The sequence below is a fragment of the Leguminivora glycinivorella genome, chromosome 12 (genome assembly GCF_023078275.1).
Source record: "Leguminivora glycinivorella isolate SPB_JAAS2020 chromosome 12, LegGlyc_1.1, whole genome shotgun sequence".
NCBI lineage: Eukaryota > Metazoa > Arthropoda > Insecta > Lepidoptera > Tortricidae > Leguminivora > Leguminivora glycinivorella.
Genome location: NC_062982.1, coordinates 17225232 through 17239605, shown reverse-complemented (window position 1 = coordinate 17239605; position 14374 = coordinate 17225232). Strand labels below are relative to the sequence as shown.

Here is a 14374-nt window from a genome sequence, read left to right as displayed (position 1 = left end):
CCTATATCGATAAACTCATTTATCGATACTAGTTCTATATACTAGTGACCGCCCCCAACATTGTGTGTGTTTTTTGAAACTATTGTTCTGAAGACCAGTATGAAATTCATACTTAGCGTCTAAAATAAATAGCGTTGAAATAAATTGTGACGAGTAAACTTTTAAAAACGTTTTCAAAAAAGAAGAAGAAAATTGAGTTCTTATTTTATTATATAATGTTTTTTTTTATACTACGTCGGTGGCAACCAAGCATACGGTCCGGGGCGGTGGAAAGCGGTTACCATAACCTATGGACGCCTGCAACTCAAACAGTGTCACATGCGCATACTCTTTTAATAAAAAAATATTTTATAAGCAAACCTTTGTCACTATTAGTATTTAGAACTAGTATCGATAAATGAGTTTATCGATATAGGAAGTCCCTAGCTGTCAAGAAGTTTCGACCCACGGAATCCGATGTCTGAGCATGACCTTTTCACTATACAGCTAATTTATTAGTTTTATTACACCTCGTAGCAACGTCTGCAGCAAAGTCAAAGACCTATAATGCGGCACTTTTTGCGGGCAGGGCTAGTTTATTGTAATCACATGAAAGCTGACTTAACATTTAGACACGGGAACCCTTGCGTGACGCACTTATTGACCGTGGATCGTCGACCTGCGGCTGACGGCAAGAAATCGGTACGACGAACTGTGTCAGTCATAGGAGTGTAATTATAGGTGACAGTTTGTTCATTAGTGGGACACTGCTTCTGGTACGGCTATCATTCATATTGACACGATTATTACTTAACTCGGGTATAAATATGACAAAACTACAAAGCCTAATTAAAATAATACGGACGTGCACTCAGGTCGGTCAGATCTTTGAGTAACTAGCCGAATTTCTAGAATAGGAATAATTTTTAGAATAGGAATATTACTACTAGCGACCCGCCCCGGCTTCGCACGGGTACTATACCTACATGTAAACCTTCCTCTACAATCACTCTATCTATTAAAAAAAACCGCATCAGAATCCGTTGCGTAGTTTTAAAGATTTAAGCATACATAGGGACATAGGGAAATAGGGACAGAGAAAGCGACTTTGTTTTATACTATGTAGTGATGATACCACAAAAATTGCACTTAAATAATCGTATCTACATCTAGAACTATCGCGAATCGCTAGCGTGGCACGAGCATGTTATGCGGAGGGATGCAAGTCATGTGACGTGAAAGGTATTACGAATGAATGTGGAAGGAAAAGCCGAGGCTAAGGAATAAGGCATTGTACTTAACACAGCAAAAGGGAGTGTACAAGTTTCTAATGGGGTGGCAACGCGCATGTGACACTGTTTGAGTTGCAGGCGTCCATAGGTTACGGTGACTGCTTTACATCAGGCGGACCGTATACTTGTTTGCCACCGACGTTGTATAAAAAAAAAAAATAAGGCTGTCAGTCTCCAACGTGGAGATTGCTATTGAATAATACCTATTGAATAATTCGCTTTGCGTAGATCCTGCCACCGACTGCGCTTGTTTTGAGAACCACAGCTAGAGTTCATGTTCGCGGAAGTTGGTGATTCTCATTACTTACATCAAACATTGCCTTATCATATTTCTCGACCACCACGTACGTAATTTCAATGTAGGTAGTTATTTGCTAGCAATAAAAAGGTGTATATTTTGGTCATACTGGAAAGCTCTTGTTTCGTTTCAATCAATAGGTAGGTACTGTAGGCCACTGTAGAACTATGTCATAGTGACGTTATAAATCAGATTGTAAGAAATCTCTTACTAGTCATTTTGACATGGTTGTAGAGTGGCCTAGGGTTCTAATTGGTTGACTGTACAATAGAGTTGAGTCGGTTCAAGCTAAGTCTGATACATATCTTAAAGCGTGGAAGTGCTTCATACACATCAAATGTCTGTAAAATTATAACGTTTAAAATAAATAACACAATTTGTGCTGGCAAACTCGCAATACAGTTAGATTGGGTTGGGTCACTTTTTCGTAAATGGTGCTATTCATATTGCTCTGTAATATGTAATATAAACCGCGGATGCTTTGATGTTTCGGAAAAAGTGTAATACGATCTACATACTTAATACTTATCAAATATCGCAGTCATTTAAAAATAATTGCAAATACATTCTTACCGAGAAATGTCAGGTTTACATTCGTACCTGTAATCATAAAACAAGTTATTAGTACTAATAATACAGAATACAGAAGCAAATACACAAAAGTGGGGTTTCATTAAGACATAAACACAGTATAGTGGGTAATTTTATGAGTCATAGAGCTCATAAAGATTGCCTCGATGGAATCAATGTGAGTGGTTCTCGACGTAGTTTGGCCTGCTATTATATTAAAGTTGTCTAGTATTATTCTAACAATCAACTATAATCGTAGTTCTACTTATTTACATTCTTCACTACTTTAAAAAAAAAAAAATTGTATCTTCGTCTGTCAATGAAAAGAAAATTGTAGTATGTATGGAATGCATATAGACTTACTGCGTTTTAACTTTGAGAAGCAGCGTGAGATACGAGATTTTTTCAAAGTATCACTACTTTTTCACGATTTGTTTGTTAAAATAAATCTCCTAATAAGTTGTAGGTACCATATTTTAAACTGTATTAGTTTTATCGGTTAATTTTGGTGTTCCATGTAGATTTTGATGTTCTACGGTTTAAAATAAGTCCAATTTTTTAATTTATACATAATTTACTATCCTCACAAAAACTTTACTTTCGCGACATGCCATACGGTATGAAATATTTGACTGTTTTTCGCATGAAGATTCTGACTTGGGTAAAATTTGTTTTTTCTACAAACTTTCATCTAATACTCGAAGCTTAACTACAAACAATTTAAAGGGTTGGTTCTCCTACTACTGTTAAAAGTATTAAAATAGAATCAGTTATGAAGACGTTAAGGATCGAAAACCTTAAGAGCCCAAACACAGTAAAACACTTTGGATAGCTATTACCACACAACGTGTTAAATTATGACCGACTAAAAATAAATGACGAGTTTATTGACTGAATATGAAAAGTTTTGAATACATAGATAAAGTAGATCGTTCACTTCGGTTCGGTTAACGGCCACTTCGCTGAGGTCACCGTACCATCGAAGCTTTTGACAACATAAGCCCTATTGCAAAGAAGTAAGTTCTACCGAAGGTCAGCAGAGGGTTGTTAGTAACTACTTTAAACAACGATGAACATTTACGTCTTTTATGGTGTTTTATCAAGGTACCGTTGTCTGTCACTTGTTTTATAGCTGTCACTATTTCCGTTGCTGGTATTACGAAAGTTCACACTAAGCTTATTCATACAGACTTATATGTAGAATAGATATCGTATGTACAGGCAGCCCCGACATCGGAAATGGATAGCGGTGTCAGGTATATCTGCAAGCGAACCCATTTCAATTCTACTTTATATGATGTCGCAGTGATATACTATAATATGTTAACTTCACGCAGCAGCTTACTAAACCATTGTGACAACAAGGAAAATTTTGCCTATAGTACACACAATGAAAATCGAAAGGCCAAAGCACGTGTAGGATGGAATTTGGGAAAAACATGAAACGTCGGGTTAAATATAAACGTAAGTTTTACGCGATTAAGTCCCGTTTTAATTTAATAATATAAAAACATGAGCGTAATCGATTCTCCTGATTAGGTATGATTCATCCACTCCGTTAGTGTGTGACATCACATAAAAATCGACTATAGTCAGGCATTATTATAAAAAATCTGGGATTGACAGTTGAAAGATCAGATGGCAATTTTTTACTATAAGATAAGTTACCAAGGGGATCTCAGTGTCTCACAAACGCTCACAATATTATCTCTTTCGTAGCTATCTATCTCTATCGCTCTCGCGCGACAGAGCCAGACTGCATTTCTGCGGAGTTTGGCGTCGCAGAAATGCCATTCGGTTACGGGGCCAGGCTACAGGATAGGACTAAATAATAAATGTAGTTATATCTCTATAGAATGAGTTCTGCATTAGAATAGAATAAAACTTTATTTTATATAATTTATAATAGAGCCTGATTGCAAACGCTTGAGTGATCTACTTACATAAATACATGTCCGTGTTTATTTACTCGTACAGCATGGTTCATTTATCCTACTGACTCATGCCTAAAGATTTGTTTACGAGTGAAAGTAATTGCCTACTTAATCTCTTGGCGAAACAATATCGCATACTTTCGGTTTCGATTAAATTTAAATGCATAATAAATTACATAATTTAATTAACTGTAAATTAATGATGAATTAACGGTTATTCGTTATTATAATGAACGTAACTTGCAGCAAGAAATATTGAAGATAAAAATAACACGAAATTAGTGAAGAATAGACAATAGTCTCATATTTTTTGCCTTTCTCTTAATAGCGCAAGACATTACGAGCGAATACATTTCAAAGGAATTATGAAACCGTCATTAAGTTCGATACAGTGAAAATAAAGCTGTCATCGGATCAAATTCCCGCCTCGAAGTTGGGTTTTCTTTATTTAGAAACTAATTGAATATTTGTAACTTTCAAACCGACGAGTTTCGTATTTCAATTAACGTAGCGACCATAGACCACTCAATAATAAATACCGGCAATCTCCAAACTTGAAGGACACAACATTCATTATTGGATTGGCGGCTATCATAATTTCTTTTATTATGGTTATACCTAGATATTTTTCTGGCACGAACGTCGAGTTGTAAGTGCTTGACAAAATAAAAACATCGACAATCCTTTTATCGATATATAACCTTACATAAGATTATTAATTACCCCTAATAATAATCTCTAAAATCTTGAATAGTAATGCAAGAAATTATGTAAACTATTAAAACATGGTTCGTTTTATTATTATTGTCCATTTATTTCCAAGCATGTGACATTTGTATAAAACATTAATGTTACTAACACATAAATTCAAGCTATATTCCCTAAACGGAGTAGGCAGAGCACATGAAACTACTCAAGATTCATTGCCACGACAATAATTAATGACATAATTATAATGTCCTGATGCAAAGGTTATCCATCGCGGTTCAACGCGGTAATGCGGCAAGCGTTATGGGTACCTTTGCATCGGGAGGCTCACGGGGGGGCTTGCTAGGTTAGGTTTAATTATGTATCTGTGTATGTTTTTGTGTGTGTGTAATTAGGTTAGATCTAGTTTTTAAGTGCTTGCATGTATTTGCTGATTTTGAATTGTTTTGGCTTTTGGTTTTTTGGTAAATAAAATTTATTAATAATTTTCAAGAGCCAAAAGTACAAGGTATTATAATGTAAGTTATCGATGAACTAAATATCGGAAGGAAGTCACTAGTATCACTTCGTTCGTGCCAGAAAAATATCTAAGGTATAATTATGGTGGTGGTGGCGAATGGCGAACGATGGATCAGACTCTAACAATTTATACAGCACGTTGGTCTCCGTAAATTTTTTGTTATCAAAACCTCGCAATGCATCAAATGCATGGACGCTCGAAATTTAGGTATCGAGTATGATTTTAATGTGACATAATAAAAAAAAATAGGAATATGAACTCGTATGAAGATCACCAGTCCCTACTATTTGTTTGTCTCTAGTAGCACAGTAAGTACGTTAATTATACAAAGTCACTTAGTCGCATACCGATGCAACTAAATGCTTTGATGTTCTACTTACGAAAATGATATATGGCAGCTATTTCGAACACTGAATCCGTTTAAACCATTGAGTAATTATTACTTCGTATAGAGGAGCTATAGCAAACAACGAACGTGTCACAGCCTGTAAGCTGAAGGCGGGGCGAGGGGGCGGGGTGTGAACCAATGGCCTGCTTCCGTAACGTCGCAAGCGCTACGATTTTACTCGGCGCTTACGACCTTTCGGTCGCGATGATGAGCCCTGCATAGAGTGCATAGATTAGAAGTCGTAGTATAGAAGTGACATGGGTTTACATGGGCATTTTTTAAATTTATGACTCTCAATTAGCGTGAGTTGTTAACAAAAAACATAAATCGCTGTTAATTTTGTAATGATAATCAAGCTTGAAATCTGTATTTAAAACTTTTTTCACGTTCTAAATTTAGATTATAGCTTAGTATAATTCACGATGTTTTTATTGAAATTCCATGCTTAATTATCGTTGCAAAACTGACAGCGATTTAACTTTTTTTTAACAACTCTGTGAGTCCCAATTTTTTTTAAATGCCCACATTTTTTAAAGCTGCATACGGACTGAGCGTACATGTGTACACGTAGCCGCAACTGGATATTAGTTATTTATGTGACATTTGCATAATGGTAGGCATTAAAACATGAGTGTTGTTTTTGTTGTGTTAATAAGATAACATGAGTGTTTTAATGCCTAATTATGTATAGTCGCACACATAACTTTATCTACATCCATGTATGTATGGGCGCGGGTTTATCGTCCCATAGAAAATTTGAATTTCGCGCGTTTTTATACTCTCATAATTTGCTTGACCGTCTACCTACCCAAATTCATTCAGGCATGTTAGGTACTGCACTTACATTTACATACATGAAATTCGACACGCGTATTGAGAATCTGTTATAGACCGACATGTCGGAAAACTGCAATTCTGACAATAATAATTAAATAACCTTTTTTGCGTCGATAAATGTATATAATTTAATGTATGATAGGAAACTTGAACTAACTTGCGATATTGTCACGTCTGCTTTTGTTGCATTTTTTACTCTTTGGTTTCAACGAAACATGGCCGCCGCAACATGGCGCTTCGGCATGAGTTTATATTGATACATTTTTTAAAAAGTAAGCGTGTTTAAACAAAAATGCAGTAAACCTACGTATGAAAAGTCACTCCTTGGCTTTTGTTACATTTTCCTGAGTTTGTACAGTACCTCACTACACATGACGGCATTATTTAGACGAAATATTTTTCATTGCGATACGTCAATCTACCACAGCCGTTCGGCACAGACTAAGCGCGTTTGTGCTGATCAGCTCTAAGTGTTGTTACACAAAATCAAGTTGAGGTGCCCTCTCTAGTTAACATAATTACTCAAAGGTTTAAACTAATATGGATATTTTCAGCTCAGTTACAATATGGCGGTAAAATCAACAGTTTCACGTTACTGAGATCCGGTGATAAATTTGAAGTCATCTTGTTTTAACTTCTCAAGAGAGAAGAACATCAAACTTCATTTAAATTTTACAATATCTGGGCGACCGAGCTTCGCTCGGTTCTGTTTCGTATCCTTGACATGTGTCGCCATCTAGTTCAAAAATGAATAGTACCTACATCGAGCGAAAGAATTCTCAGCCTTAACAACACAACTACTCCACACGAGATGGCGCGCATTTCGCCACAAAAACTCAAATAGTGTATTTTTCTATTCGTTTTAGCCTTGACCTGTGTCGCCATCTAGTGTTTGCAATAAATAGTACTTACATCGACCGAAAGAATTCTGTCTTAACAGTACAACTACTGCACACGAGATGGCGCGCAAAGAAAAACGCATGAAAACTCGAAAATTCGCGTTTTCCGGGACCTAAGGATAAGTTAGACCGATTTTTCACCCCCAAAAACCCCCACATAACAAATTTCTGCGAAATCGTTAGAGCGGTTTCCGAGATCGTCAGTGTAAATAAATAAATAAATAAATAAATATACAAGAATTGCTCGTTTAAAAGTATAAGATACTTACGCACTCAAATGAAAAAATGTTTAAACATTGCATGGAAAGAAATGGCACCCTCGTTCTGTCTGTTACTGAAATTTTGTAACGCCGCGCCGTGTCTTGCGTGGGCGACGGTCGCGCGACCGTCGCCGTCGCGTCTCATCGCATCGTCTACTTCCATATCGATAAGGTTTGATTTCGTATGCGTCGCATCGCCGTCGCGCGACCATCGCGCGACCGTTGCGATTATGGGAATTCAGAAAGTAAATGTGTCGTTTAGGAAAATTTACATAATACGCGAGTCATTTGTCTAGAATAAGACTCATCCACGGGTTCATGTTACTGAAATCGGGTGTTTTTAAAACGTACTTCTGCAGGGCTAGCACATGTTTGGAGTTTACGTACAGTCATCCATTGGAACCCTAGGCCACTCTACAACCATGTCAAAATGGCAAGCAGTAAGAGATTTCTTACAATCTGATTTATAACGTCACTATGACATAGTTCAAAGCACCAGGTACTTAGAAGAAAAATATGGACAGTAGTTATGTTTAAACATCATTTCTATTTAATAAGTCAAAAAGAAAGATATAATAGAGTAATAAAATTGACCGTGATGTCACTCCTCAGTATTTAATAGAAATTCCATATTAGCAAATCATTTAGACAGTTCTTAAAAAGAAGCTGATTTGACTAGTAGGAAACTATAGCCTATTGTATTAATACATAAGGATCTATCTCGGACCAATTATGTGCTAGCCCTGCTGCTTCAACGGTTATAACCTAACCACAAAATTAAAATTTTGAAAAAACCCCCGACCGCGACCTAGTGGACCGATTTTCATGAAATATAGCTAAGAACACTCCCGACTAACACAGCTTTCAAATAAAAAAAACTAAATCGAAATCGGTTCATCCGTTCGGGAGCTACGATGCCACAGACAGACACACACACAGACAAACAGACAGACAGACAGACAGACAGACACGTCAAACTTATAACACCCCTTCGTTTTTACGTCGGGGGTTAAAAAACTACATCAACTACTGTTTAAATAAAAATATAACCATACCTATGTTTGTAAAAAGATAAGGGACCCTCCTACGACTTTTACCGCCCACTATCTGCTATTATAGTTTTAAATTTGACGCGATAAAGAGATGCGAGAAAATATTGTGATGAAATTTGGAAAAATATATGTACGATACACGTTAGAATAGATAGATAGATAGATTTCATTTATTCACAAGAATATATGGAATGTTTAACACATTAAGTTCTCGCGGTTCGTGCACATAATATGTTATACGTTAGAATGTAGTTCCGAACAACTGAATTTTATAATTTTATCTCGAGTGGTTGAAACGAAATAGCGTGTTTTGTTGACAACGCCAAGCTAGCGTCAAACCAAGCTGAGGGCACAGTATAAGGATATATCAGTAGTTAATCTCCGGCAGCGGCGGCGCGGTCGTTACTACTGCGCAAGGTCACGCAGGGTTGTACATGTACAACGTTACTATAATCGACTTCGTACAATGTAAGTTGTTGTAAATCTAATAGGTACTATTAACTGTAAGTAGGTTTTAGTATAACAATACCACGTCATGACACCACATTAGTCAGTATTGAAGACACAAAAAATCATTATAAATATATTACTCTCATACGCGCAATAGTAGATTGTGTAACAATAATTGCAAAAGCGTTAATTTAAGTGTTCATTTTATATGTTTTCTCTAGAATACACCCAATCCATCACAATAAAAAAAAGATTCGTTTGAACTAGAAACGTAGGTACCTACTGTCCTACTCGTATTAGTAACTGTGTATGGCGCTATGCTAGTACCAACGCTCTTTCTACCTTTTTATCTAATAAAGATTCAAGTACGTATTTGTTTCTTAAATACTGACGAAATCATATTTACATAAAATGTTTGAATAGATGTTTGCACAATATTTAAGTAGGTACCAAACTTTCGAGCTAGATAGATCGCAGCATCTACCTAAATGTCGTTACAGATAAATCCTTATTGATTTTAATGTGTCATTCTAGCTTTAAATCTCACTTTTACGCCATTTACGTAAGCAATAATGTACCTAACACTGCAAATATATAACAACCACTTACTTTTCTGGGTGTCTAGGAATTCTAAAGAATGACATTTCCGCATTTTGAGAACTTTCCATACACCCATAAACACTACAGTAACGAAAATATGTCTTCGGTGCTGACGTCATTTTCTCCCGAACTCAACACGTCAACACAGCGCGCAAACGCGGCCCCGACTGTCCAGCCCAATAATCACCAGTTTCGCATGTTTTCGCCGCATGCGAGGGGAGGGAGGGGGACACACCGCGCGGCGTGAAGTTTGTAAGAAGAGTTATTACTGGTTTTATACTGTGCTGAGGGACAACTTATTAGGGCATACAATTTGATTTCATTTATTTAACGACGAATCATACATTAGCCCTTGCCCAATATGTGGCAGCAAAATCACCGTCAACTAAGCTAGGACTCGTTCTATATGCATACGTTTAAAGTTATACGGACATACATGTGTCTGAAAATAGATCGAACCCTCATATCATACGATCACTTTCGCCGCCCTCCGTCTGTTATAGACGTTTTCCAAACTGACGTGATTAAGGGATTTGAGAATGAAGTGATGGCGTGAATTGACACATGCGTAGTGGTAAAGCCGATCTTGGTGGTGAATAAGGATACAGATATTTTATACGTATTTGCCGGGTAATTCACCCAGAGGATAAAACTATACAACTTTCAACACTTTCAGCTACGATTCTATATTTTTGGTGTATCCTCATACCTCATCCAGAAACAGGCACCATATGACCATACCTAGGTATAAATTCCTATTTCCTATCCATTTATCCGTCCATTCCGATTTAGTTTTTGTGTGCTGGACTAGAGAAAATTCCGTTACTAACACGAATTAATAGGTAGATTGGCGAACCATAATTACACATTCAAAAATTATCATGTAACAGGAACAAGTTATTAATTAGTGCTATATATGTATAAGTAGTTTAAGTTACGCGATTTTTATCTCATGATTGAAGCACAATTTACTCAAAGATGCTGTGGGAACCCATTCATACCATGATATATCGTGTTCGAACTTGTGACCTCTGATAAAAATAGAGGCCAAATTATTGAACTGCGGCGTCTGCTTTTAGAGTTATCACAATCATAATGCTTTATTCAAACCACCCATCCTGCAAATTGGATGAAAAAAAACCTGAAATTACATATGGAAATTGTAGACGCAGCAAAGCGGAACGAACGCAATATATTGAGTTATGAGTGTATAGAGATGGGTCAATGCTTTTAGCCCCGGCGAAGGCACGCACTGGTGAACCACTAATTGTTCGAATTCATAACTAAGCCATTTACAAGTCGACGGCAGGAAAGGAGGTTAGGAATAAATCGGTAATAAATTTAGACTTGTAATTCGAGAGGTTAAAGGTAACATTTAAAAATTTGACGAAGAGGCACTAAAGATAGCCGTAGCCACCAATGGCACCAATACAAGTAGCATAATTAATCTGCTGCAGCATACTGATTCAAATAATACCAGTGTTTGTGAAAGTGTACTCTCGACTCTCGTAAAGGGATAACTACCTACATTAACTACACAAATTACACAATGTTTATATTGGTAATTTAATTGAGGTCTATTTTTACTCGTCAAAAGGGTTCAAATTCAAACGGCTCTTATAAGTAGTAACAACAATTTTATGAGCTCCACAGCCCGCATTTTCGAAGTATCTGCTGTAATACACTAGGTTTATGATTATGACTCGCTAGAACAGATTAACTAATGGTGTAGTCAGCGCGTTAATTGACTTCGCCTAGAGCACACGCCCTTTACACTCAATATCCTTTACCTACCTAATATGTGGGACGTGCCCTATAATCACTGTGCAGACAAGACTAACTGATTTGAGTGAGCTTGATTTAGGCTGTCATAGATTCCTAATAGTAAGTTTTGATTAATAGAGAAATCTTTACACTCGCGTACTGAACTGAAATCATTTTTAACCCCCGACGCAAAAACGAAGGGGTGTTATAAGTTTGACGTGTCTGTCTGTCTGTCCGTCTGTCTGTCTGTCTGTCTGTCTGTCTGTCTGTCTGTTTGTCTGTCTGTGTGTGTGTCTGTCTGTGGCATCGTAGCTCCCGAACGGATGAACCGATTTTGATTTAGTTTTTTTGTCTGAAAGCTGAGTTAGTCGGGAGTGTTCTTAGCCATGTTTCATGAAAATCGGTCCACTATGTCGCGGTCGGGGGTTTTTCAAAATTTTAATTTTGTGGTTAGGTTATTGTATTTGTTAAAAGTCTGAGTACTTTTATTTTAGTATTGATCCTGTTTCCATGTTATGTTTAGGTTTCAAACCAGTTCTTCCCATAACGTCCGTCATCCTGTGTCAATAGAAGTACCTAATTATTGTAAGTATATTAAAAGTATTTTAATATTAAGGTAAGAACAGCGACATTTTTTGACGATTGTTAAATTTACAAGTTTTAGATACTTTAAAATTAAAAGTATTCTTTACAAAAGCTTGAAGCAGGAAGCTTCCTGTGTAGGCTGTGTATGTAGTGTAAATCGAACGGGCGCATATTAGAACTATGTCGGTTTGCAGTTAGAAGCCGTTGAAGCGGTGACAGTAACATATCATGCTCATTTGTAAACGGTTACGCAGACGACAATAGCACAGTATAAAACCAGTAATAACTCTTCTTACAAACTTCACGCCGCGCGGTGTGTCCCCCTCCCTCCCCTCGCATGCGGCGAAAACATGCGAAACTGGTGATTATTGGGCTGGACAGTCGGGGCCGCGTTTGCGCGCTGTGTTGACGTGTTGAGTTCGGGAGAAAATGACGTCAGCACCGAAGACATATTTTCGTTACTGTAGTGTTTATGGGTGTATGGAAAGTTCTCAAAATGCGGAAATGTCATTCTTTAGAATTCCTAGACACCCAGAAAAGTAAGTGGTTGTTATATATTTGCAGTGTTAGGTACATTATTGCTTACGTAAATGGCGTAAAAGTGAGATTTAAAGCTAGAATGACACATTAAAATCAATAAGGATTTATCTGTAACGACATTTAGGTAGATGCTGCGATCTATCTAGCTCGAAAGTTTGGTACCTACTTAAATATTGTGCAAACATCTATTCAAACATTTTATGTAAATATGATTTCGTCAGTATTTAAGAAACAAATACGTACTTGAATCTTTATTAGATAAAAAGGTAGAAAGAGCGTTGGTACTAGCATAGCGCCATACACAGTTACTAATACGAGTAGGACAGTAGGTACCTACGTTTCTAGTTCAAACGAATCTTTTTTTTATTGTGATGGATTGGGTGTATTCTAGAGAAAACATATAAAATGAACACTTAAATTAACGCTTTTGCAATTATTGTTACACAATCTACTATTGCGCGTATGAGAGTAATATATTTATAATGATTTTTTGTGTCTTCAATACTGACTAATGTGGTGTCATGACGTGGTATTGTTATACTAAAACCTACTTACAGTTAATAGTACCTATTAGATTTACAACAACTTACATTGTACGAAGTCGATTATAGTAACGTTGTACATGTACAACCCTGCGTGACCTTGCGCAGTAGTAACGACCGCGCCGCCGCTGCCGGAGATTAACTACTGATATATCCTTATACTGTGACAATAGTAAGCAAAAACTTTACGCCTAGTTGAACGTTAAGCTGTTTCAACTGTCCTAGGAAACATCAGATATGGTAGGACTAATAGCTAATTCAGAAAGAGAGTGAGTACAATGGATATGAAAATGAACGCTTATATGCGTTGGCGGTTAGCGGCATGTACATTTTCAAAGATTACTTATTAGTACTACATATACTTACATTCAATAGCAGTACAATAAGTATGTAGGTACTTATCCTGCGTCTGAAAGGTGTGTTCAGATTCAGAGTATTCGGACACATGAAGTCTCGAACTATTCGCGATTGTAATAGTCGACTGAAATTGATAATCGTGGCGGTACCTAAATCAATTATTCAATTTAGGTAGAGTATACTTACTTTCAAAGTGTAACAAAACTTGGTACATTTCTATTTATACGTATTTTATGTACACGAAGCGTTCGAAGAACTAAGACACGTGGAGAAGTTTGGCCTACTTTCAGGAGGGAAATACGTTTTATTCCTCTTCACAGTTTTTCGCCCGGCGACACATTCGATTCATGTGACATATACAGTATTTTTTAAAAGTATCAAGTGACAAGACACTTAACGAAAAAAAATAATGACCTGATATCGATTAACCTTTAAATGTCGCAAAAATGCTCCCTGCAAATGCCACGGGTCTTGATCGTGACACGGTTACTTTAAAAACTTGTTTACATCTAATATCACTTGGTTATTGCGAAATAAGCCTTTTCGGCAACCTTGAAGATTTCAGAAGCATAATAACACTAATACCTTATTTTTATCACTGACGTATATGCAGTTTACCGTTTTTTGTGACAAAAATGGTATGTTTAAGGCGCCATTATCGTAAGTAACCGAATAAAACGGTGTGGACAAAAACTGTCATGCCAAATTATAGGGAACCACGCGACTGACGCGACGCTTAATTTACCAGAGACGTAAAAAATTATAATATATTAATAGTTATTTTTATATTAAAGGAAAA

The 14374-nt window shown here is 36.7% G+C and overlaps 1 protein-coding gene across 4 annotated transcripts in view; it reads right to left on the bottom strand.

Moving 5' to 3' along the window:
- The window catches only part of LOC125231661 (tyrosine-protein kinase Src64B), a 112689-nt gene that overhangs the window by 49784 nt on the left and 48531 nt on the right, over nt 1–14374 (bottom strand). Inside the window, exon 2 of one of the 4 annotated variants that reach the window (XM_048137158.1) lies at nt 2143–2169. The exons of the other annotated variants lie outside the window; for them this stretch is intronic. The gene's annotated coding sequence lies outside the window, so the exon portion shown is untranslated. The remainder of the gene's footprint in view (nt 1–2142; nt 2170–14374) is intronic. 4 annotated transcript variants of the gene reach the window in all.